Source organism: Juglans regia, unplaced genomic scaffold (assembly GCF_001411555.2).
Source record: "Juglans regia cultivar Chandler unplaced genomic scaffold, Walnut 2.0 Scaffold_843, whole genome shotgun sequence".
Lineage (NCBI taxonomy): Eukaryota > Viridiplantae > Streptophyta > Magnoliopsida > Fagales > Juglandaceae > Juglans > Juglans regia.
Genome location: NW_023363391.1, coordinates 1 through 568, shown reverse-complemented (window position 1 = coordinate 568; position 568 = coordinate 1). Strand labels below are relative to the sequence as shown.

Below are 568 nucleotides of genomic sequence, written 5' to 3'. Positions count from 1 at the left end.
ATTTTGAGGGAAAATCAAGGCTCTACCTGATCGCTGCATTGGGCGGTTTCGATCGCATCAACAACTACCGTGATTGGGATCTAAATACTAGTAGGTCGAATTAGGATTATAAGAATTTTAATTGGTTTGACGGCGCGATCATACGCTAATAAATGCACGAACCCATCGAACTGGGCAGTTAACCGTGCTTGGGCGAGAGTAGTACTAGGATGGGTGACCTCCTGGGAAGTCCTCGTGTTGCACCCCTCGTTTTTGTTTTTTCCGCCTTGCGAGAGGAATTGACAATAACGACCACTCGGGAGTGGATTTTTAGGAAAATCGCGCCCTGCCCATCGTGTAGCCAAGGGTTTCGATCAAATCGCCGATTCGTATTTGGATCGGAAAGACGCTAGTACGTCGCACTAGGATTATATGAATTTTAAATAATTAGTTTGACGGGTGCGATCATACCAGCACTAATGCACCAGATCCCATTAGAACTCCGTTGTTAACCGTGCTTGGGCGAGAGTAGTACTAGGATGGGTGACCTCCTGGGAAGTCCTCATGTTGCACCCCTCGTTTTTGTTTT

At 46.7% G+C, this 568-nt stretch overlaps 1 non-coding gene across 1 annotated transcript; it reads left to right on the top strand.

Annotated features, from left to right (window-relative positions):
* Positions 1–436: 436 nt before the first annotated feature.
* On the top strand, positions 437–555 carry LOC118347226. Its single transcript, XR_004800458.1, has one exon. It is a non-coding gene; the product is annotated as a 5S ribosomal RNA (ribosomal RNA).
* Positions 556–568: the final 13 nt, after the last annotated feature.